Here is a 25,856-nt window from a genome sequence, read left to right as displayed (position 1 = left end):
CTTAGTCTGTTGCAATGATGACAGTAGTAAAAAGTCAGAACTGTTTGAGGAAATCTATTTCTTTTATATACATACTTTCCTATATATATAAAAATGTACTGTCGCAGAATTTTGGAGGGTACGACTACTAAAATCAGAGAGAAAATTACCTACAGAAAAAGAAGATTCTATTACTGATTAAGAAATGCTGCCCACCCACCCCCCAGGGGGCTTGTATTATTAAAAATGAGTATGTACTTTTCTCTGCTTAAAAGCACCCTGTTGCATTTGTAGCCATTAGACTGAGGCACAGTCTATCTAAAGGCTGTATACTGGAAGTGCTTGTGAGATTATATCTCCATGAAATAAGAAGCAGTATTTCTTTTGTAAGACAAAGAAATGTTCTCAGTGTAAAAGAAATCTCATTTTTATGTGGGACACAGTAACATCAGATGTAATCCATAACTATTTTGCAGAAGTGGGCTTTGAAACCAGTGACTGCTCACAAATATCATATGTACTAACTCTGTTGGGAATAAGCTGCACAGATATTATTTTGTAAAACTGATACCATGTCACCTCCCCCTGCTGATGCTGAATCTTCTCAATTCAAGTGTGTTGTGAACACAGAGGAACTGGAATAAAATGTGTTCAACTCCAAGAAATCTACAGAAAAGAAGCATTAAGACTGCAGTCAATGGTCTGTAAAAAATTACAAACACACAAATGACTGAGTTTTCGAAGCAGCAGTCACTACACTTGTTTGTAAACTGGTTAAAAACACATCAGGACTCCAAAATTAATCTTACATTAGGCAGAAATTAAAACAGGGTTTTACAAATATAATTAGATTCCTGTAGAATTTATATGCCTTATGTAGTTCAATAGCTATTTTTAGAACATATATTATTTAGTGCAAGCTGGCTTATAATTCAGGATCCCTCTCATATTAGCTTTCAATCTTTGACAAGGGTATCAGATACTTTACAGGTACAAATAGGAGACTGGATCAGGTGATTTCTTTTTTTTTTAACTTTTATTTATATATTTATTTTTTTATTTTTTTTATTTTTAAACTTTACATAATTGTATTAGTTTTGCCAAATATCAAAATGAATCCGCCACAGGTATACATGTGTTCCCCATCCTGAACCCTCCTCCCTCCTCCCTCCCCATACCATCCCTCTGGGTCGTCCCAGTGCACTAGCCCCAAGCATCCAGTATCGTGCATCAAACCTGGACTGGCATCTCGTTTCATACATGATATTTTACATGTTTCAATGCCATTCTCCCAAATCTTCCCACCCTCTCCCTCTCCAACAGAGTCCATAAGACTGTTCTATACATCAATGTCTCTTTTGCTGTCTCGTACACAGGGTTATTGTTACCATCTTTCTAAATTCCATATATATGCGTTAATATACTGTATTGGTATTTTTCCTTCTGGCTTACTTCACTCTGTATAATAGGCTCTAGTTTCATCCACCTCATTAGAACTGATTCAAATGTATTCTTTTTAATGGCTGAGTAATACTCCATTGTGATTTCTAACTGTCACTTCTGTAATTCTAACCTTGGTAACTTCAGTGATTAAAATGACAATTAAGGTTCCAATTTATTAACTCTACATCTGTCTAAATCATGAATTACAGGCAGGCATCTCAATTTTCTTCAGTAACTGTCGGTGTTACATACTTTGGGGTTTGAACATGATAAAGTCAACTTCCAACAACTCTAACTGTTAATGATTCTGTATACACTTTAGTATTCACATCCAGAAATATTTTTCATGAAAAGCACCCAACTTTCATTGATAAAAAAAATTACTCAATAGTTCAAATGATCTTATTGCCAGCTAGTCACCTCTCACCCACCCTCCCTGTTCTTCTCTTCCACCTCCCCTGGGCTTGCTGAATTCTTAGACATAACATAATGCATATCTCACCTTAAAGAGACAAGGTAATTAAAATTGATGCTAGAGTGGCTACCAAGTTCTTCTACACTCTCAACACAGCTTCTAAAACCACACACTTCACTTGAATACCAACTTTCTATTCTTTGAAGTGTCTCCTTTTCTTCACAGATACTCAGTCTTGAATGCTCATTGCAGTCTTTGAATCCAAGTGACTCCTTTAAGAATTATTTTTTAAAAATCATTGAAGAAATGTAGATACTTCATAACTTATGTATTTTGATTAATTTTGCCCATTTTAACTGCCACCACTCCGGAGCGCACAATTGCACTCATCTCACATTCTAGTAAAGTAATGCTCAAAATTCTCCAAGCCAGACTTCAGCAATATGTGAACGGTGAAATTCCTGATGTTCAAGCTGGTTTTAGAAAAGGCAGAGGAACCAGAGATCAAATTGCCAACATCTGCTAGATCATAGAAAAAGCAAGAGAGTTCCAGAAAAACATCTATTTCTGCTTTATTGACTATGCCAAAGCCTTTGACTGTGTGGATCACAATAAACTGTGGAAAATTCTGAAAGAGATGGGAATACCAGACCACCTGATCTGCCTCTTGAGAAATTTGTATGCAGGTCAGGAAGCAACAGTTAGAACTGGACATGGAACAACAGACTGGTTCCAAATAGGAAAAGGAGTTCGTCAAGGCTGTATATTGTCACCCTGTTTATTTAACTTATATGCAGAGTACATCATGAGAAACGCTGGACTGAAAGAAACACAAACTGGAATCAAGATTGCCGGGAGAAATATCAATAACCTCAGATATGCAGATGACACCACCCTTATGGCAGAAAGTGAAGAGGAACTCAAAAGCCTCTTGATAAAAGTGAAAGTGGAGAGTGAAAAAGTTGGCTTAAAGCTCAACATTCAGAAAATGAATATCATGGCATCCGGTCCCACCACTTCATGGGAAATAGATGGGGAAACAGTGGAAACAGTGTCAGACTTTATTTTTCTGGGCTCCAAAATCACTGCAGATGGTGACTGCAGCCATGAAATTAAAAGATGCTTACTCCTTGGAAGGAAAGTTATGACCAACCTGGATAGCATATTGAAAAGCAGAGACATTACTTTGCCAACAAAGGTTCGTCCAGTCAAGGCTATGGGTTTTCCTGTGGTCATGTATGGATGTGAGAGTTGGACTGTGAAGAAGGCTGAGCGCCGAAGAATTGATGCTTTGGAACTGTGGTGTTGGAGAAGACTCTTCAGAGTCCCTTGGACTGCAAGGAGATCCAACCAGTCCATTCTGAAGGAGATCAGCCCCAGGATTTCTTTGGAAGGAATGATGCTAAAGCTGAAACTCCAGTACTTTGGCCACCTCATGTGAAGAGTTGACTCATTGGAAAAGACTCTGATGCGGGGAGGGATTGGGGGCAGGAGGAAAAGGGGACGACCGAGGATGAGATGGCTGGATGGCATCGCTGACTCGATGGACGTGAGTCTGAGTGAACTCCAGGAGTTGTTGATGGACAGGGAGGCCTGGTGTGCTGTAATTCATGGGGTCTCAAAGAGTCGGACACGACTGAGCGACTGATCTGATCTGACTCCGGTAGAAGAAGGAATGCATTCTTAAGATGGATGGAAGTAATAGTATGTAGTACCCATATATTCACTTATTTTTCACACACTACTTTCTTATGGAGACAATACAGAAAAAGTTTGAAATTACACTGCTGTTGTTCAGTCACTAAGTCAGGTCCGACTCTTTGTGACACCATGAACTGTAGCATGCCAGGGTTCCCTGTCCTTCACTATCTCCTGAAGTGCTCAAATTCATGTTCATTGAGTAGGTGATGCTATCTAATCATCTCTTCCTCTGCTGCCCTCTTCTCCTCTTGTCTTCAATGTTCCCTAGCATCAGGGTCTTTTCCAATAGTCAGCTCTTTGCATCTGGTGGCCACCATACTGGAGCTTCAGAATCAGCCCTTCCAATGAATATTCAGGGTTGATTTCCTTAAGAATAGACTAGTTTAATCTCCTTGCAGTCCAAAGGACTCCCCAGCACCACAATTCGAAAGCATCAATTCTTCGGCACTCAGCCTTCTTTACGGGTCAACTCTCACATCCCTACGTGAGTAGTGGATAAACCATATAAACCTTTATAATAGTTTACGATGATTTTTACATGAATAGAACATTGTTGGTTTGAATTAGAGGCAATGGATTTTCTCACTTTGGGCACTGTTCCTTTCTGTTAGAAAGGAAATTCTAAAAGATCATCTATAAACCATATTCTTCATTTCATTTAAATTCGCCTATGAGTCAAATCTATGACTAATTACATTACTGCATTATATGGGGAAACAGTTCAATTCAGAGGCTAAAATATAATTAACATTTTCATATTATTCTGGTTGAGTCCATAGTTTGTCCTAATATACAAGATGCTTCCAAAAGATTCTGCCCCGACCCTACTAAGCTCTTTCTTACTCATAGTTACTTAAGATTAGAAAAGAAAAATTGGATAAAGTTGTACTTTTTAAAAAGATACTTACATTATTTTTTTTCATTTGCTTTATGGTTTATTACAGGATACTGAATATAGTCACCGTAGTATACTGTTGGAAGAAGGCAATGGCACCCCACTCCAGTACTCTTGCCTGGAAAATCCCATGGACAGAGGGGCCTGGTGGGCTGCAGTCCATGGGGTCGCTAAGAGTTGGACATGACTGAGAGACTTCACTTTCATTTTTCAGTTTCATGCACTGGAGAAGAAATGGCAACCCACTCCAGTGTTCTTGCCTGGAGAATCCCAGGGACGGGGGAGCCTGGTGGGCCGCCATCTCTGGAGTCGCACAGAGTCAGACACGACTGATGTGACTTAGCAGCAGCAGTAGTATACTGTTGAACCTTGCTGTTTATTTATTTTATACATAGATTAAAGTAGCACTTTTTAAATGACTAGGTTTAGTTTTAAATAAGATTCTCTGAGTACAAGGCAGAACTGTTGTTATAAAACTACCAATTTAACTCTTCTACTAGATAAACTCCATTATAATGGAAAAACGTTCCTACAGTAATCCAGTCAAAACATAAAGCTCTAATTGGGGTGAAAGCAGTGGTAATGGTAAATAATGGTCAAATTATGGATATATATTGAAGGCAGAACAGACAGGACTTCCAAACAGATTGAATATGGGTTCTAAGAGAAACAGAAATCAAGAATGGTTCCAATGAAAGCAACTGTAAGGACAGAACTGCCATCAACAGATATGGGGACAGACACAGGTAGAACAGAAGGGGCACATGACGAGTTTTGGATGTATTGAGACCTCTATTCAACTTTCACATAGATGTGTTGAGTATAAGTTGGATTCAAGAATCTGGAGTTTTGACGAGTATCTGAGCAGGAGCTTTAAACACAGATGTTCTCTAAGTCATGAAAAAGGATGAGGTCTCTAAGGTTCTAAGTACTGATAGAGAAGAGAATAGAATCCTTAGCCCTGGGCTCACATAAATTTTCTGGGGATCTAAATTTCCATTCAGTTATGTCTCATTTACTTCCTCCTGAGTTTTGTAATCTTAGAATATGAATTTATCTTTACCATGAGACAAACATGGGACTTTGTTGAGGACTTGCCCCTCCAGAAAGAACAGTTTCACACTGTATTTGCCAGGTGCATAAGGGACATCACCAAAACAGGAATAGTTTTTTAGGTAAGTTTCTCAGTTTGGAGCTCCTTGGCTCACCCTATTAGTATAAATCCAAGAACTAAAATGTGAAGTTAAGGATTCTCAGGTGATTTGAAGGATGTCAGAATTAAAAATGAATAAATACAGGAAAAGAATCTATAGACCATTTCTGGATAATCAACTAGGAAAAATCCTTTACAGATCATGCTAATAAATGTAGGATGATTAATATAATCACCATTTTCAACTCCTAATGAAATGATGGATTTAGGGGAAGAAATCAATGGCTACTTCTAAAAAAATTAGGGAAAAGGGATGAGCATTTCATAATGTATGTTTAAGGCTGGGCTTCCCTGTTGGCTCAGATGGTAAAGAATCTGCCTGCTATGCAGGAGACCTGAGATCTTCTGCAGGAAGATCCCTGCAGTAGGGAATGGCAACCCACTCCAGTATTCTTGCCCGGAGAAGCTGGTGGAGAGAGGAGCCTGGCGGGCTACAGTCTTTGAGGTTGCAAAGAGTCAGACATGACTGAGTGACTCAGGGCTGTTGCCACCTGAACTCAAAGATCAATCTTAACATCACTGAAAATAGAACAACTATACTGGTTAGCTGGAGAAGGCAATGGCAACCCACTCCGGTACTCTTGCCTGGAAAATCCCATGGATGGAGGGGCCTGGTGGGCTGCAGTCCATGGGGTCGCTAAGTGTCAGGAACGACTGAGCGACTTCCCTTTCACTTTTCACTTTCATGCATTGGAGAAGGAAATGGCACCCCACCCCAGTATTCTTGCCTGGAGAGTCCCAGGGACAGAGGAGCCTAGTGGGCTGCCGTCTATGGGGTCGCACAGAGTCGGACACGACTGAAGTGACTTAGCATTAGCATACTGGTTAGCTAGGGTTAACATAACAACATACTGCCGACTGGGTGTCTTTAACAACAGATTTTTTTTTTTTCCTTCACAGTTCTGGAACTAGAAGTCTAAGATCAAGGGGCCATCAGGGTTGGTTTCTCTGAAGGCTCTCTCTTTGGGTTTTAGATGGCTGCCTTCTCATGCATCCCCCCAAGACCTTTCTTCTGCAGGCACGTATCCTGGGGTCTTTTTGCAAGCCCAAATTTCCTCTACTTATGAGGACACTCAATGGACATGAGTCTGAGCAAACTCCAGGAGATAGTGAAGGACAGGGATGACTGGCGTGCTGCAGTCCATGGGGTCCGAGTCAGACACTACTGAGTGACTGAACAACAAAACAAGGACAGCAGTCAGATAGGATTGAGTCTAGCCAAACAGCCTCATTCCAACTTATTCACACTTTAAAGGCCTTATATCCAAATACAGTCACACCCTGAGGGACTTACTGGGAATTAACTCTTCAATATATGAAGTTGGAGGGGATACAATTCACATTATACCAACCACCAAACATCTTGTGCCTCCTGATAAAATGTAATTGGAAGTATTTAGCACCATTTCTAAAGTATTCTTAAAATAATAACCATAATGGCCTGAACTGAATCAAACAATTAAATCTAAGAACCACTTTATTTACTATATGAATAGATGAATGTGTTTAATGACACTCAGTCATGTCCGAGTCTTTGTACCTCATGGACTGCAGCACACCAGGCTTCCCTGTCCATCACCAACTCCTGAAGCTTGCTCAAACTCTTGTCCATTGAGTCGGTGATGCCATCCAACTATCTCATCCTCTGTCGTCCCCTTCTCCTCCCACCTTCAATCTTGCCTAGACTCAGGGTCTTCTCCAATTAGTCAGTTCTTCGTAACAGGCAGCCAAAGAACTGGAGTTTCAGCATCAGTCCTTCTGTTAGGGGAAGCACACTGATTGAAACCGCCCACCCTGGCCAGGTACTATAGTAACCATTTGCATGAGTTGTTTTATGACAGGAGATCCTGATAAGGAATATGGAACTAATAAGCCACCACCAACCGGAAGAGTTCGGGAAAGGTCTAAAGGAGACATTGCATGTCCGTCCACTTCCCAGAATCCCTCTCCCTAGCATTTATCTTGGCTGAGTGATGCGTGCGCCACAAGGAAAGACTCTGAATTAGAATGATTGGTCAAAGACCGCCCGGAAATTAATCCCATCACCATAAAACCTGACATTGTGAGCCACACGGCAGAGCAATTCTCCTTGGTTCCCTTACCCTACTGCTCTCCCCCCAGGTGCCCTTTCCCAATAAAGTCTCTTGCTCTGTCAGCACATGTGTCTCCTTGGACAATTCATTTCTAAGTGTTAGACAAGAGTCCAGTTTTGGGCCCTGGAAGGGGTCCTCCTTCCTGTAACACTTGCAATGAATATTCAGGACTGATTTCCTTTAGGATTGACTGGTTGGATCTCACTGCAGTCCAAAGGACTCTCAAGAGTCTTCTTCAACACCACAGTTCAAAAGCATCAATTCTTTGGTGCTCAGCTTTCTTTATAGTCCAACTCTTATATCCATACATAACTACTGGAAAAACCACAGCATTGACTAGATGGACCTTTGTTGGCAAAGTAATGTCTCTGTTTTTTAATATGCTGTCTAGGTTGGTCATAGCTTTTCTACGGCTGCAGTCACCATCTGCAGTGATTTTGGAGCCCAAAATAATGAAGTCTCTCCCTGTTTCTGTTGTTTCCCCATCTATTTGCCATGAAGTGATGGGACTGGATGACATGATCATAGTTTTCTGAATGCTAAGCTTTAAGCCAACTTTTTCACTCTCCTCTCTCACTTTCATCAAGAGGCTCTTTAGTTCTTCTTTGCTTTCTGCCATAAGGGTGGTGTCATCTGCATATCTGAGGTTATTGATATTTCTCCCAGCAGACCTGATTTCAGTTTGTGCTTCATCCAGCCCAGCATTTCTCATGATGCACTTTTCATATAAGGTAAATAAGCAGGGTGTCAATATACAGCCTTGACATACTCTTTTCCCAATTTGGAACCAGTCCAGTTCCATGTCCGGTTCTAACAGTTGCTTCTTGACCTGAATACAGATTTCTCAGGAGGCAGGTAAGGTGGTCTGGTATTCCTATCTCTTGAAGAATTTTCTAGTTTGCTACATCCACACAGTCAAAGGCTTTGGTGTAGTCAATAAAGCAGATGTTTTTCTGGAACTCTCTTGGTTTTTCAATGATCCAACAGATGTTGGCAATTTGATCTCTGGTTCCTCTGAATCCAGCTTGAACATCTGGAAGTTCACGGTTAACTTACAGTTGAAGTCTGGCTTGGAGAATTTTGAGCATTACTTTGCTAGCGTGTGAGATGAGTGAAATTGTGCAGTAGTTGAAATGACATTATGAGGCTTTAAAACTAGTCCAGTACAGGATGTGGTTAATTCTACAACTTGGCTTTATCAGCAAATTAATTTTAAAAGAGAGAGGAGAAACTTAAGAGATTTAAGACATCCATCAAATGCAATGCATAGACCTTGTTTGACTCTTAATTCAAATAAATCAAGTCTTAAGAAAAATATTTTTGAGACAACCAGGGAAAATTATACATGAATTAGGTATTAGATGATACTAAAGAACTGTTAACTTCATTGGACATAATATAGAAAACTGTTCTGTTTTTTAAAGGTCCTTAGACCAGAGTCAGACATGACTGAAGTGATTTAGCAGCAGCAGCAGCAGCAGGCTAGAGATAAATATTCTAATTTTGACTATTTACAAGAAAAATTATATAATGCAGAAACAAATCATATGTAACGCAGAAAAATGAAACAAAAACGGAAGAGTGACTATTAAAGCTGGCTGACGGATACATCATGGTCCATTACACCAGTCCTCTACTTTTGTGTATGCTCGAAATTTTTCATGAAAATATTTTTTTAAAAACTGAATAAATAGAATTTTCAGATGAGACTATACACTACCATCTACTCAGAGGCTATGCCAATATAGACTTCCTCATTATCTGTATCACTGGACCATTTTTTAAAAATTATTATTAATCTACTATTCTATTGACAATGCTGCCCTTTCCAAGTCCTGACTTTACTCAGGGGTCTCAATTCCCAACTCCCTGCTTCATCTGTACCCAAGGCCTTGGTCTCCTCTTTAACTATGAATATCAAAACCCAAGCCACTGTATCAGTAAGCCTCACAAGCTCGTTCTAACACTAAGGGTAGATTTTATGTCATGTTTCTACTTGCCAAGCTCTCTCCACCTTTCTTCTTTTTAGCTCTCAGCTCTCTTTTAAATACCTTGTTACAAGCTCATCTATGCATTTATGTAGTACATAATCAAATATTTCTAGATAAGTTCTAATATTTGCAGCATAGCTCTTCAGATTATCATAACCAGGTGCTTCCTCTCTGTTAAGCACTGTAAGAAAAATTTCTAATTCTAGTTATTTGGCATTGTCACTCAGAGTTCTGGTCATGTTCCTTGTGATTTGTTCTGAAAACATACAGAACCCTGAAGGGAAAGAGCAAAGGGAGAAAGAAGGATGAAAATGTTTTGAGGAGAAAAGAATCCTTGCCAGGTCTTTCAGAAAGGTGGAAAGGGTGATCCCTGGGTCAGGAAGATCCCCTGGAGGAGGAAATAGCAACCCACTCTAGTATTCTTGCATGGAAAATCCCATGGACAGAGAAGCCTGTGGGCTACAGTCCATGGGGTTGCAAAGAGTTGGACATCACTGAGCAAACAACAAAACAAAAATAATCATGTTCCTTAGGATTTGTTCTGAAAACATCAGAATCCAGAAGGGAAAGGGCAAAGTGAGAAAGGAGGATTAAAATGGGTCCAGGACTAAAGATATTTTGCCAGCTCTTTCAAAAAGGTGGAATGGGATAGAATCTAAGAGACCAAGAAAGAGATACAGGAAGAGGAAGATATTTTGTCCCATATAGTCTATAAACAATAAGCAAATGTGTCACCTAAAAAATTCTAGGCCAAAAATTGTGGTTCTGGTCACCAAGGTTTTACTTTTTGAAAATCTGAAGCATTTTATTCTCCACCTTAAAGGCATCCTTGTAGAAAAAAAACAAAACAAATCATTAATCTTCTTCTATGGACCTAACAGAAGCAGAATATACTAAAACGAGGTGGCAAGAACATATAGAACTATACAAAAAAGATCTTAATGACCCAGATAACTATGATGGTGTGATCACTCACCTCGAATCAGATATCCTGGAGTGTGAAGTCAAGTGGGCCTTGGGAAGCATCACTACAAACAAAGCTAGTGGAAGTGATGGAATTCCAGTTGAGCTATTTCAAATCCTGAAAGATGACGCTGTGAAAGTGCTGCACTCGATATGCCAGCAAATTTGGAAAACTCAGCAGTGGCCACAGGACTGGAAAGGGTCAGTTTTCACTCCAGTCCCAATGAAAGGCAATGCCAAAGAATGCTCAAATTACCACACAACACGCTAGCAAAGTAATGTTCAAAATTCTCCAAGCCAGGCTGCAACAGTACCTCAACCAAAAACTCTGAGGTGTTCAAACTGGATTTAGAAAAGGCAGAGGAACCAGAGATCAAATTGCCAACATCCACTGGATTACAGAAAAAGCAAGAAAGTTCCAGAAGAACATCTACTTCTGCTTTATTGACTACACCAAAGCCTTTGACTGTGTGGATCACAATAAACTGTGGAAAATTCTTCAAGAGATGAGAATACCAGACCACCTGACCTGCCTCCTGAGAAATCAGTATGCAGTTCAAAAAGCAACAGTTATAACCAGACATGGACAAATGAACTGGTTCCAAATTGGGAAAGGAGTACGTCAAGGCTGTATATTGTCACCCTGCTTATTTAACTTATATGCAGAGTACATCATGTCAAACGCCAGACTGGATGAAGCACAAGCTGCAATCAAGATTGCTGGGAGAAGTATCAATAACCTCAGATATGCAGATGACCACCACCCTTATGGCAGAAAGGGAAGAGGAACTAAAGAGCCTCTTGATGAAAGTGAAAAAGGAGAGTGAAAAAGCTGGCTTAAAACTCAATATTCAAAAAACAAAGATCATGGCATTTCTTCCCATCACTTCATGGCAAATAGATGGGGAAACAATGGAAACAGTGACAGACTTTATTATTTTGGGCTCCTAAATCACTGCAGATGGTGACTGCAGCCATGAAATAAAAAGACACTTACTCCTTGGAAGAAAAGCTATGACCAAAACAGATAGCATATTATTATTATTTTTTGGGGGGGCATAAGACAACCATTTTATTACGTTTACAGATTCTTTGGGTCAGAATTTCAGAATGGCCAGAAGAAAATGCTTTCTCAATCCTATGATGTCTGGGATTTCAGCTGGGAAGACTCAAAGGGTGGAAATGACTCAATGGCCAACAGCTAGACTCCCCTGTGTGGTCTTCATTCACAGACCTGTCTGTTGACTAGGACACCTACATATAACCTTTCCCTGTGGTCTTGTCACATGAGCTAGTTTGTGCTTCCTTATACAGTGACAGATGAGTTCATAGAGCTGGATGTTCTATGAGTGAGGCAGAATTGCATGGCTTTTTTATAATCTAGATTCAGAAGTCACACAGAGTTGCTTCTGCTATATTCTATTGGTTGAAGCAGTCCCAAAGTTTTACCCATAATCAAGGGAAAGAACAAGATGGGACAAGAATCTGTATCATGCTGTAAGATGAGCATGCGGACCTATGGCTGATTCATGTTGATGTTTGGCTGCTGCTGCTGCTAAGTCACTTCAGTTGTGTCCGACTCTGTGCGACCCCATGACGGCAGCCCATCAGGCTCCCCTGTCCCTGGGATTCTCCAGGCAAGAACACTGGAGTGGGTTGCCATTTCCTTCTCCAATGCATGAAGTGCAAAGTGAAAGTGAAGTTGCTCAGTCGTGTTCGACCCTCAGCGACCCCATGGACTGCAGCCTTCCAGGTTCCTCCATCCATGGGATTTTCCAGGCATGATGTTTATCAGAAACCCCAATTATGTAAAGCAATTATCCTTTAATCGAAAAAAAAAAAAAAAAGCATGTAGAATGAGAGAGTGTTTTGTGGCGTGATCGGAGAATATAGAACAGACAGCATATTAAAAAGCTGCTGCTGCTGCTGCTAAGTCACTTCAGTTGTGTCCAACTCTGTGTGACCCCATAAACGGCAGCCCACCAGGCTCCCCTGTCCCTGGGATTCTCCAGGCAAGAACACTGGAATGGGTTGCCATTTCCTTCTCCAATGCATGAAAGGGAAAAGTGAAAGGGAAGTTGCTCAGTCATGTCCAACTCTTCGAGACCCCGTGGACTGCAGCCTACCAGGCTCCTCCATCCATGGGATTTTCCAGGCAAGAGTACTGGAGTGGGGTATTGCCAACAGAGGTCCATCTCATCAAAGCTATGGTTTTTCCAGTAGTCATGTATGGATGTAAAAGTCGGATTATAAAGAAAGCTGAGAGCCCAAGAATTGATGGTTTTGAACTGTGGTATTGGAGAAGACTCTTGAGAGTCCCTTGGATTGCAAGATCAAACCTGTCAATCATAAAGGAAATCAGTCCTGAATATTCACTGGAAGGACTGATGCTGAAGCTGAAACTCCAGTACTTTGGCAACCTGGTGTGAAGAACTGGCTCATTTGAAAAGACCCTGATGCTGGGGAAGATTGAAGGTGGGAGGAGAAGGGGACAACAGAGGACGAGATGGTTGGATGACAACACCGACTCAATGGACATGAGTTTGAGCAAGCTCCAGGAGATGGTGAAGGACAGGGAAGCCTGGCATGCTGCAGTCTATGGGGTCATAAAGAGTCAGACACGGCTGAGCAACTGAACTGAAATGAGTGGCTCGTCAGGCTGCTGCCAGTGCTCAGCCCATCTACTCTACATCCCAGCAGTCCAGGTTTCCTTCCACTCCTCCACTTAACTGGTTCACTCCTCCTGCTCCTAACTCTGGATCTCTGGGAAGCCTGCCTCTAGTCTCTAGGGAATAGAACCATATCCTTCAAGTCTCAGCTAAAATGCCGCTTTCTAGAGGAGAAAGGAGAGTGGGTCATCCTTGATCTATTATTTTCACCCAGTGTGTTAGTGTTAGTTACTAAGTCGTGTCCAACTCATCATGACCCCATTTTCCCCCAACAACCTTTCTAATTCTCCTTTAGAACATTCATCATGCTTTTAACTACTCATTCCATGTTTGTCTTCCTTGCTGAGATGCAAAATCCTTAGCAGTTTATAACAGTGCTAAGCACTGATCAGTTGAATGAATGAGTGAATAAGTAAGCAAGGATAGGCAGACAAAAAAAAGTCATTCTTTCCTAACTCTGCTTGAAGTCAGGGCACAACTTACTGGCATCACCAGGGTAAATTTAGCAAACACCATTGGAGGAAGCTGGTCTCCGCCTCATAAAGCTGTCACAGAGGTTGACTTTTTAGAAGCTTCATTTTAGAATACGATCTGAGCTTCATGACACCTTATGTGGTTTGATGACATATCTTATATCTCATTGGAGATATTCAGATTATTCATAATTTTCTTTATGAAGGTATCTATCAGAAAATAGTACTTTTCTCTTTTCAATCAGCAATGGGACAGAAAGTGGCATACTCTCTATATTTTTTAAACTAAAATCTCTACATATAAAACACAAATTCAAGGGGTTGGAATTATTTTAAATACTAACTACTACTCTTGAATACAGTGATTATTAAATAGCGCTAGCTCCTTTAACCATCAGGACATTCCTGTGATATAGGGATTGTTAATTGTTTCATAAATGAGGAAACAAAGGCCTAGAGAGTAAACTAACTTCCCAAAGTATGTCTATCATTTTATGAAGAGGAAGTTCCTATTTTCTAGACTCTTGACATCTTGAAGGACAAGAGGAATGAGGAAGACTGAAGCCCTTACAGAGAGTTCAAAGTCGGGATGGGGGTAACTGCTCTCTAGAAAGTCATTTACCAGAACAGAGGAGTCAATGAAATCATTGGCTGCCCTCACCTATCTGCTAGTATCTGAGCTGACTACAGTTAAGAAAAGCAGGGGGTAGGGTATGGAAGCTCTAAGTTTCAGGATCTACATTGTCTTGATCAGCTTTTGGGTGACATCAGAAATACTCTTCTTGAGTCATTCTAAAAATAAATCAGGGCCAAATAAATTAACAGAGTCCTCAAAAAACTACATACACTTCTATCCAACCACATGAATTTTAGTGTATTTTACTTTTACGTTTGATTTGCCTTTGCTTACTCCCTGCTTTTTGTAATTACGGGATCTAGATCATGTACCCAATTTGCTATCATTTATTCTCTTGTCCTACAAATTTACCACTGTCTGGCAGCAAATGTATCTGCAGATAGCTGTTCTAAATAGTCCTTCAGCATGGATCCCCCTAGAATTCAATGATACTTAGATGCTGTACTAAGATGAAGATTTGGTTTATAATCCTGAAACAGCCATGCTACACTAGTTTTCTTCTGTCTTCCCATTCAGTGATGTCCTTAGAATCTCCTAAAGTATGTATGCATGGTTTAGCTTGCCTTCTTTAAATGTTTCCAGAAATCTGATGCACTTATTTATCCTACATTCGGAACAGCTACAAAACAAAACAAAAAAGCATGTGCAACCATGTTATAGTTTCTCTACTGATACATGAATATGTAGCAAAAGTATAAAAGCTACATACACATGTATCAGTAAAAGAATGATAAATACCAAGTTTAGGATAATGGTAAAGAAGGCAATGGCACCCCACTCCAGTACTCTTGCCTGGAAAATCCCATGGGCAGAGGAGCCTGGTAGGCTGCAGTCCATGGGGTCGCAAAGAGTCAGACAGGACTGAGCTACTTCACTTTCACTTTTCACTTTCATGCACTGGAGAAGGAAATGGCAACCCACTCCAGTGTTCTTGCCTGGAGAATCCCAGGGACGGGGGAGCCTGGTGGGCTGCCGTCTATGGGGTCGCACAGAGTTGGACACGACTGAAGCAACTTAGCAGCAGCAGCAGCAACCTCTAGAAAGGTATCTGCTGCTGCTACTGCTAAGTCACTTCAGTCGTGTCCGACTCTGTGTGACCCCATGGACTGCAGCCTACCAGGCTCCTCTGCCCATGGGATTTTCCAGGCAAGAATACTGGAGTGGGGTGCCATCGCCTTCTCCAGAAAGGTATCTAAGGGGGCTTAAATTTTACCTGTATTTTTTTCTTTAAAAAATCTGAAAAAAATAAAATGTTAACACTTTATAAGGTTACATGGTGGGAATATGGGTGTTTATTATACTATTTTCTATACTGTATGTTAATATTTAAATGTTTTTATATCTTTAAAAAATTTAAACTTATTTGCTTTAATAATATGGAAGTCACGTTTTGCATCTTATATCATGAAAACTTCTCAATGTGAAAAAATCAAAAACATTTGTTTTGAAGAGTACATAAACTAAAAATGGCTTTCTATTGGAGGCTTAATTATTATACTAAAGAGTGCTACATATACATTAAAGTGTGGGGGAATCTATGACCAAAATGACTACCTGTGCGAGTGATTCTCACATCTGTGCATCTGAAATATATGAAGCCTTTTTCAAAGAACACATGTTCAAGATTTATCTTAAACCTGCTTGAATCAGAGTATCTGCAGTGAGAATCACATACACCAAGACTGACAACCACTGATCTACGAAAATGGCACAAAAGAAAATGAGCAACCACCACCAATTCAGACCAATCATGTGATTAGCATCATGAAAGGGCAGTTTTCCCAGTGGCTACGTAGACAGCTCTATGTCTCCCACCTGGCTACCTTACAAGCAAAACACAAAATAAGAAAAAATGAAACGGATTTTCATTGTTTCATTTCTCACAGATGAGAAATATTTTCTCTCATGAGAAAACATGCATAACAATATATTAGCTAAACCATAAAAGAGGGACAGCGGTTCTTATGAAATACATCCATCATAAAAGTGTCATAAATCATACATCAATCATAAAACTGAATTAGGCTAGAAACAAACATGCTTGTCTTTTATGAAATAGAGAAAGCACAAAAAGGCTTATGTAACTGTAATGAAAACACCCACTCCAGATAATGTGATTCCAGCTCTGGATATCCTTTGTCCTCTCTCATCCACACTCCAGAGGTATTTTTCACCTAGTCTACTGTGCTCTAATTCCCAGGAGGCCGACTTTTGACCTGCAAGAATACTCCCTCTCCCCCTCCCACCTTCTGCATTCCAGCTAAATTTGCCAGTGGGAAGCATCACCTGGAAATCAGAGGGCTAGAAAGGAGTGAAGAGGGGTATTTACTCCTCCACGCCTCTCAATCTCAGAAAGGCCAGAGGTCTAGCCAGGCAGCCTCCCCCATATAGCTACCCTCTCTGGGTTTTAGTCATGATCCTATTCTCTCACTCCTTTAGGCCTAGGGATGATAATAGTTCTCATTACTGTTAGTCCTGAGATGCTTCACCATCCATTGTTGGTTTATTTTACCCCAGGCACACTTTTAAAATCACTCCATTTTGAGTTTGCTACATATTTTCTACCGGAACACTGACTGACACAATTATAAAGCATGAAGATATTTTACCCTGTCTTTAAGCAGAATGCTTTTTTTGTAGATATAACCTTACAAGCTTAATATTTCCAGCTAGTATACAGCATTACAGGTGCTGTACATGATTGAGGAAAATACACACTGAATATATGATCTGTTCCCTGGTAGCTCAGATAGTAAAGAATCTGCCTGCAGTGTGATAGACCAGGGTTCGATCCCTGGATCAGGAAGATCCCCTGGAGAAGGAAATGGCAACCCACTCCAGTATTCTTAGTATTCTTGCCTGGAGAATCCCATGGACAGAGAAGCCTGGCAAGCTACAGTCGATGGGATTTCGAAGAGTCAGACACAACTGAGCGACTAACACACACTTGTACCTTTGAGGGGAAAGGAAAAAAAAAAAACCTAGGTGGAAAACAAATTCAATCCCACTCCTGGGCATATATCTGGAGAAAACGATAACCTGAAAAAATACATGTACCCTAATATACATTGTAGCACTATTTACTACAGCCAGGACATGGAAGCAACCTAGATGTCCATCAAAGGGTGAATGCATAAAGAAGCTGTGGTACCTATATACAATGGAATACCACTCAGACATAAAAATGAACAAAATAGTGCCATTTACAGAGACATGGCGGAGAAGGCGATGGCACCCCACTCCAGTACTCTTGCCTGGCAAATCCCATGGACGGAGGAGCCTGGTAGGCTGCAGTCCACTGGGTTGCGAAGAGTCGGACACAACTGAGCTACTTCACTTTCACTTTTCACTTTCATGCATTGGAGAAGGATATGGCAACCCACTCCAGTGTTCTTGCCTGGAGAATCCCAGGGACGGGGGAGCCTGGTGGGCTGCCGTCTATGGGGTCGCACAGAGTTGGACACGACTGAAGCGACTCAGCAGCAGCAGCAGCAGAGACTGTCATACGAGAGAAGTCAGAAAGAGAAAAACAAACATAGTATGTTAACACACATATGTGGACTCTACCAAAACGGTACAGATGCACTTATCTGCAAAACAGAAATAGAGACACAGATGCAGAGAACAAATTATGAATACCAAAGGAGGAAATGGGGGTGGGATGAATTGGGAGATTGGGACTGACATATACACACTACAATGCAGAAAACAGAAAACTAATGAGAACCTACTATGTAGCACAGGGAACTCTACTCAATGCTCTGTGGCGACCTAAATGGGAAGGAAACCTAAAAAACAGAGGGGATATATGTATAACTGATTCAGTTTGCTGCACAGCAGAAACTAACACAACATTGTAAAGTAACTACACTCCAATAAAAATGAACAAAAAACCTTTTTTGGTTTCAATGAGTAAAACTTTGATACACTCAAAAAAAAAAAAAAAAAAAACACCAGAATGAAATAATGCCATTTGCAGTGACATGGACGGACCCAGAGATTGTCATACTGAGGGAAGTCAAAGACAAAGACAAGTATCATGTGCTATCACTTATATGTGGAATCTTTAAAAAAAAAAAAAAGGTACAAACAAATTTATTTATGAAACAGAAAAAGAGTCACAGATGTGGAAAACAAACTTCTAGTTACCAAGGGGAAAAACTGGTGGGGGGGATAAATTGAAAGACTGGGATTGACATATACACCCTAGTGTACATAAAATAGATAATAGGAACCTACTGTATTGGGAACTCTCCATACTCTGTAATGACCTGGAAAGATTCTTTCCTGGTGATGGAAAGAATCTAAAAGAGAGGAGATATATGTAGAACTGATTCACTTTGCTGTACAACAGAAACTAACACAACATTGTAAAGCAACTATAATAAAAATTAAAGAAAAACAAATTCAAGGCCAAAATAAAAGAAATAATAAAAAAACAAGGAGTAATTAACAAACAGACATGGTGAACTAAAAAATAAGAACTAGGGAGTCAGGGAAGGGTTTCTGGAAAAAAAGTATTCCAGCTGGGTCCTAAAGCACAGGGAGAATTTAGATAGCATTAGCAAGTAGAGTGGAGAGGAATGGGCATCTTGAGTAAGGAAAATAATATAAACCAAAACACTAAATGGGAAACGTTATGGTTGTTGGGTGAGCAAAAAGTGTAATACCAGACTAGAGCATATAGCAAGCTTTATTTAGGACTCTACAGCCTTAGCTAGTTCTAAGTCAGACAAGTGAAGCTACACAAAAATACTAATTCTATAATTTATATATCTTTCAGGAGACTAGTGGGCTTCCTAGGTGACTCAGGGTAAAGAGTCTGCCTGCCAATGCAGGAGATTCGGGTTTGATCCCTGAGTTGGGAAGATCCACTGGAGAAGGAAATGCTAACCCACTCCAGTATTCCTGCCTGGAAAATCCCATGGACAGAGTTAGGTGGGCTACAGTCCATGGGATCACAGAAGAGCCCACTTATATATATACTATTCATTTCATGCTGTCTAAATTGGTGTTTGTATTTCAACTCTGGCCCCTTAGGGGGAAAAAAAATTTAACAGTTTCTGAATAGGCCAGGAAATTGTCAATCAGAATAAGCCTCATTCTTATCTCAGCTATTTTATGAACGATGTTTTGAAGTTGCTGTTAAAATCTCGGCTAATGACCTATTGCTTGTTTCCAAGGTTTCCACCTGTCAGACTATCAGTGAACTAATCAGGGAAAGAGATTACAGAACTTAAAGGTAGTTCCATCATTAACAGAATAATTTCTAATATTTCTGCTTGCTACAGAGAAATTTATTAAGAAAAAAATGCAATATCTCTAATTTTCTAAGCTGGTAAGATTGGTAAGTCTATTGGTAAGTATTTTAAAAGACTTACCATCTTTAATTTCCTCATTTTCTTAAATCAAGGAAAACAATAAAACACCTTGTTAATTACATGGTTAACGTTTACTGTACCAGACACTTAGTTTGATTAATATAATATTATTTGGTTAATATAACATTTTTGTACACATTATTGCATACTAGGGCCAAAAGAAGATGTTTTTAATATGGGCATTTTTATGTCACCATTTTACTGGGGACTGCCTACTTATTTGAGCTGTTCTGATGCAGGGAATTTTGATGAGACCTTAAAAATGAAATATGAACCTTCCAAAGTGAGAAAAAAAAATTCATGTTAAACATGAAACAGATATCCTTGTCCGCTCCCCGGGATGCGGCTTAGTGGCTACACCACCATCGCATTACAAATGTATACAAGCCTACAAGCAAGCAGTGTCCATTACAGAGTAGTCACTCTGAGAAGGTTACAAACACTTTCTAATAATGCTGCCATTAATTAAAACGATTTTTAAGACACCTTTCACAGTTGTCTTCATAGCCTTCATGATAACTGTTTAAATATCCTTAAGAGCAGTAAAATCTTGAAGGCAGGGCTGTTTTGCAACCATGCAGAAATCATTCTGCCAAGTTTAGCAAATAAAAGATGTTCAAACTGAGCTACATAGTTTTGGATTACAAAAATACAAACAAAAAACAAGTATTTATAAAAGATTCTAAAATCATACTTTTATGTCGCTTGTAAAATTGACTAAATTTTTCAAATATTTAAAATAACTAAATAGCAGCAGCACTTTTTAAATAAACATCTAGCCTCCTAAAGTAACTACCTGGAATGACCACTCTAAAAACATAAATGACAGCATTTGAGGGGCAGTGGCAGTGTTTCATGACCCTATAGTCACACTTTGAAGTCACAAAGCAGCTTCCTTCCAAGGAGATTAAAATATTCTCCAGACATTACTTCATTAATTCTCTAAATATCCCTTCTGAGAGAAAAGATAGATTACAGTTCTTTTTCTTTCCAGTTGCTGAGCGAAGATGGTGCAAGGGAAAGAGAATTGTTAGTGTTTATTCCATGAGTCACTAATTAAGTCTGGGCGAACTGTGCCCTAAAATGTGCTATGTAGTTAGCAAAATTTAACTGAATTTGTTTAGCTTTATTCTGTTGATAAAAAGGCATTATACGAGGTAGATGCCTCATAAAATATTACAGGGATATATCATTATTAATTCGTTGGATACTTGCCTAGAGGAACTCCTGCTTGACATACAGGAATTACTAATTAAAGAAGCAGGTGTCTATCCTCAGATATACCCATAAAAGCCTAGTTAAGTCTATTTCATTAAAGAGAAAAAAAGCTTTTTTTTTTTTTTTTTTAAGACTACTTTCTTTGAATTTTAAAAGAAAAAAAATCTTCACTTTGAAAAACCAAACATATAAATGTAACAGAGGAAAAAAATGGGGCAATAAAAGATCTGTTGGCAAAATCAGTTAAAAGCAGGGAAAGGGGTGCATTGTTGACAGCACTGGAGAGAAAGGACAACATAATATGCACCTGATTACAAGTTAATTTTCATTGAAATTATTAAAATAATTATTCTTCTAAATGTTTAATTCTTTTGTAGGAGAAAAGAAAACTTACTGCTCAGGCATACTACCATTCCACTTATCCATTAAATAAACATTTCGAGTCTCTGCTATGTTAATCACTAGGTACAACTGAGCTCCCAGTGGATTCACATAGGCAATTAATAGTTTGACAGAGGAAAGACAAAAAAAAAAATTCATCCTTACTACGATTCCAGTGATCCTATTCAAAAAATGGAATGACTCTGGTCATTTAAGTATCACTTTTAGGGGTACTACTTTAGAAATATGAAAGAACTCAAGTCTATTTTTAAGAAAGGTTTTGGTAATTAATGAATAAATAAAAATATGCGAATTAGAGGGACTCTCAGCGCTAAATTTTGTTTGAGGTTGAGTGTACTGAGAACAACTCTCAGACAAGTTCTAACCCCAGTTCCCACAAGGGCTGACGGCTTGTTTTTGATGTAATCTCTTTTCCTCGTGGGTGCCTCAGCTGTCTGGTCTATAAAATGGGTAATTTAATAGTAACCTGCCCACACAATGCTCCTTTGAAATTACTAATGAATGCTCTCCCGTGTACACTTAAAACTATTCGATGCTACAAAAATACTGAGTACGTCCTATCTCGAAAAGAACGCGGTGACATGTTAGTGCTAATTAGGACACTAATGGCAAATCTTCTCCATCCTAGGGACCCTCTCCCCCCACCTGCGCCCCGCTGCATTTCAGAGCTTACCCACGACCTCTGATAACAAGTCTGAACCCTCCGGACCCGCGGCTGCAACAAAAGCAGCTGAGACGCCGATACCGAAATGGACCAGACAAAAGAAAGTGGATCTGGGCGAAGGGAACGGGCCGTGGAAGGGGGGTGTGTGCGACTCTCCCCACGAGCTCAGAGGAAACCGCACGCGGTTCCCCAACTCCCACCTGGAGGGCGGCCCGCTCCAGCCCCGCGGCCCTCCCCGCACGCCCCCGGCGCCGCCCGCCTCGCGCTTCCAGACCCCGTGTAATTCCGCCCTCCCGCCGGCTCGCGCCCCGAGGCCGCCGCCGCCGCCCCGGGAGCCTCAGGTGCGAAAGTTAAACCGCCGCCGCATCACCTGAGGCCGGGGCGGGAGGCGGCCGGGCCAGCGCAGTCCAGCCCGCGGCGCGTCCGCCCGGCGCGAGCCCGGGGCCCGAGCCGCCGCGGCCGGGCAAGGCAGGGCAGGGCCGCGCCCGGTCGGGCCGACGCGGCCCCTCGGGCGGCCGCGCCCCGCCGGGCTCCCAACCGCCGACCCTCACCTGCGTCCGCTTCCCGGGGCGCCCGGCCGCCCGCAGCCCGGTTCTGAGGACTCTCGGCGGCGGCTCCCGCGGCGGCGAAGCCGGTTCGGCGAGACGGGAAGCGACAGGAGCCAAACCCCGCGGAAAGCGCTCGAGCTGCGCCGGCGGCCCGGAGCCCGCGGCCTCGGTATCGGCGCCCCAGCGCTCCCCGCTGCCTCCGGCTCGGCGCACCCACCTCGGCGGGTTCCGGCCCGAGCGGCGCGTGGGCGGCGCCCCGTCTTGACCCCGCGCAGCCTGGCGAGCAGCGCCAGCTGCGCCCGTCCGGCGGCACCGTGGGAAAGTTGGGCTTTCTGGTCATCCCTTTACCAGAGCATCAGAAGTTGCCGTGCCTGCTTCTGCCGCGGCCTCACCCACAGTTCGGAGCTCTGAGCCCACCTGCTGGGCTCATTACCAGCTGAGATCCACTCATATCCCCAGATGCTTCTCCACACCTAGACTCTAAGGCACCGCCACTCTGAGTTTACTTTTCCCTTCTGATGTCACTGTCCTAGTTGCTTACCTTATGCCGAAGGTTCCGTCCGAGTACACCTGGGATTAACTACCAAAGGGTTTTTGATTCCTTTCTTGATGAATTACAGCTGGTAGGTGAGTTGATGACAGGAGGTAAATCAAAAGTGCTTAGGGAGTTGGAGGACTCGCTTGGTAAAGGTGGACTTGTCAGCAGGTTGTGAACTCTGGATTCAGAGCAATGAAAATAGGTGATCAAAAGACTGTGAGTAAGGTTTGGAATATAAAAAAGCAAGTTTTATTAGGTTGCTTCAGGAAGGGGAAGGAAGCTGAGTGGGAGGACCTCAAAAGACTACACAGCTTTCTCTGCTAGATACAGAAATCGCCATTTGCCCATGTGGTTTCTTTAGAGTCTTGTTCTAAGAATTTCGTGCATGCTCAATCCCATTCATCTCTTTGCGACCCCTTGGACTGTAGCCTGCCAGGCTACAATTTCAGGCAAGAATACTGGAGTGGGTGGGTTGCCATTTTGTTCTCCAGGGGATTTTCCCAACTCAGGGATGGAACCCGCATCTCCTACTTCTTAGTAGGCAAGCACTCTACTGACTTACACAATATGCAGTGATTTCCCAAGTGAAACTCTGATGAAATGAAATGACCCTTAGCGACCCCATGGACTGCAGCGCATCAGGCTCCTCCATCCATGGGATTTTCCAGGCAAGAGTGCTGGAGTGGGGTGCCATTTGCCTTCTCCAATAATCAACAACAAAACCACACAAACACATGATAGGAAAAGTAAACTACAGACCTTTTGAATATTAATACAGAAATCTACAACAAAAAACCTAGCAAACCAAATCCAGCAATGTAGAAAAAGCATTTTACAACATGAACAAGAGGGATTTGGCTAGTAAGTGCAAGGGTGGTTTAGCATAAAATGAATTATGGATGTAATACACTTTCTTTTTTTTAAAAAAAGGGACAAAAACCACAGGATCATCTCAATAGTTGAAGAAAAAGCACTTGACAAAACGTAGCTCTTTTTCATGACTAAAAACACTCAACTAGGTAGGAGGAGAACACCCTCAATCTGATAAAGGACATCCACAATCTGATTTTTAAAATTAAAAAAAAAAAAAAGAAAGCTAACATCATAATCACTGGTAAAAGAATGAATAATTTCACATAAGATCAAGGATAGGAAAAAATATGTCCACTCTTGCTACTTTTATTGGACATTGTACTACAGGTTCTGAGCAGAGCAAGTAAGCAAGGAAAGGTCAGATATCTTATAGAAATAAAGCAAACAAAAGAAATAATTTTTGAAGAAAATCAGGACAATAGTTTTTAGCACTGAGAGGCAATAGGACAAAAGTTCTCAGATTAATAAATAAAAATTACCTATGTCAAAGTGTACTATTATGAAATTTCAAAGGACATGGTTCTGCGAAAAGATTTTAATAGGTTCCAGGGAGGAAAAGAGATACCAAGGGAACATTTCATGCAAAGATGGGCTCGATAAAGGACAGAAATGGTATGGACCTAACAGAAGCAGAAGATATTAAGAAGAGGTGGCAAGAATACACAGAACTGTACAAGAAAGATCTTCATGACCCAGATAATCATGATGGTGTGATCACTCATCTAGAGCCAGACATCCTGGAATGTGAAGTCAAGTGGACCTTAGAAAGCATCATTACGAACAAAGCTAGTGGAGGTGATGGAATTCCAGTAGAGCTACTTCAAATCCTGAAAGATGATGCTGTGAAAGTGCTGCACTCAATCTGCCAGCAAATTTGGAAAACTCCACAGTGCCACAGGGCTGGAAAAGGTCAGTTTTCATTCCAATCCCAAAGAAAGGCAATGCCAAAGAATGCTCAAACTACTGCACAATTGCACTCATCTCACATTCTAGTAAAGTAATGCTCAAAATTCTCCAAGCCAGGCTTCAGCAATATGTGAACTGTGAACTTCCTGATGTTCAAGCTGGATTTAGAAAAGGCAGAGGAACCAGAGATCAAATTGCCAACATCCGCTGGATCATGGAAAAAGCAAGAGAGTTCCAGAAAAACATCTATTTCTGCTTTATTGACTATGCCAAAGCCTTTGACTGTGTGGATCACAATAAACTGTGGAAAATTCTTCAAGAGATGGGAATACCAGACCACCCGACCTGCCTCTTGAGAAATCTGTGTGCAGGTCAGGAAGCAACAGTTAGAACTGGACATGGAACAACAGACTGGTTCCAAATAGGAAAAGGAGTACGTCAAGGCTGTATATTGTCACCCTGCTTATTTAACTTATATGCAGAGTACATCATGAGAAACACTGGACTGGAAGAAACACAAGCTGGAATCAAGATTGCCGGGAGAAATATCAATAACCTCAGATATGCAGATGACACCACCCTTATGGCAGAAAGTGAAGAGGAACTAAAAAGCCTCTTGATGAAAGTGAAAGAGGAAAGTGAAAAAGTTGGCTTAAGGCTCATCATTCAGAAAACGAAGATCATGGCATCCAGTCCCACCACTCCATGGGAAATAGATGGGGAAACAGTGGAAATAGTGTCAGACTTTATTTTTCTGGGCTCCAAAATCACTACAGATGGTGACTGCAGCCATGAAATTAAAAGACGCTTACTCCTTGGAAGGAAAGTTATGACCAACCTAGATAGCACATTGA

The 25,856-nt window shown here is 41.1% G+C and overlaps 1 protein-coding gene across 2 annotated transcripts in view; it reads right to left on the bottom strand.

Annotated features, from left to right (window-relative positions):
* RNF180 (ring finger protein 180) overlaps positions 1-22,822 on the bottom strand; it is a 283,154-nt gene extending 260,332 nt beyond the window's left edge. Inside the window, exon 1 of one of the 2 annotated variants that reach the window (XM_070357832.1) lies at positions 22,689-22,822. The gene's annotated coding sequence lies outside the window, so the exon portion shown is untranslated. The remainder of the gene's footprint in view (positions 1-22,688) is intronic. The other variant, XM_070357833.1, reaches the window with a different exon arrangement.
* Positions 22,823-25,856: the final 3,034 nt, after the last annotated feature.

This window comes from Bos mutus, chromosome 20 (assembly GCF_027580195.1).
Source record: "Bos mutus isolate GX-2022 chromosome 20, NWIPB_WYAK_1.1, whole genome shotgun sequence".
NCBI lineage: Eukaryota > Metazoa > Chordata > Mammalia > Artiodactyla > Bovidae > Bos > Bos mutus.
This window is presented reverse-complemented; position numbering and strand designations above follow the sequence as displayed.